Below are 415 nucleotides of genomic sequence, written 5' to 3' on the forward strand. Positions count from 1 at the left end.
TAATGGACGAGTATACAACGTTCCTGCACTATATATTTGTTGATGCGCTTTCATATGCATCCGCTTCCCAAGAATATTCTGTGTCTGTTTGGGTCACGCTTGAATCAATATGCACGCCGAGGCCTTGCAAACATAGCATTACTGGTTTCTAGGAAAATGTGAACTGCGCGACATCTGTTTATTCATTCACTCGTATTTTCTTAAGATGTAATTTGTTAGCTACGGCTTTGAATGTATGTCAAGTGGTTTTGATTCTAATGTTACTGAATTTAATTACGAAAATTGTATATTCGAGTAAAAGGCAAAGATGTTATGTTCATTTACACACTAAATAATTAACTAGCGATAGCTTTAGTAATGAAGATATTATGGAGATTGGCGAAAACATCACGGATAATGACTAGTGATAATAATT

The sequence above is a fragment of the Penaeus monodon genome, chromosome 32 (genome assembly GCF_015228065.2).
Source record: "Penaeus monodon isolate SGIC_2016 chromosome 32, NSTDA_Pmon_1, whole genome shotgun sequence".
Classification (NCBI taxonomy): domain Eukaryota; kingdom Metazoa; phylum Arthropoda; class Malacostraca; order Decapoda; family Penaeidae; genus Penaeus; species Penaeus monodon.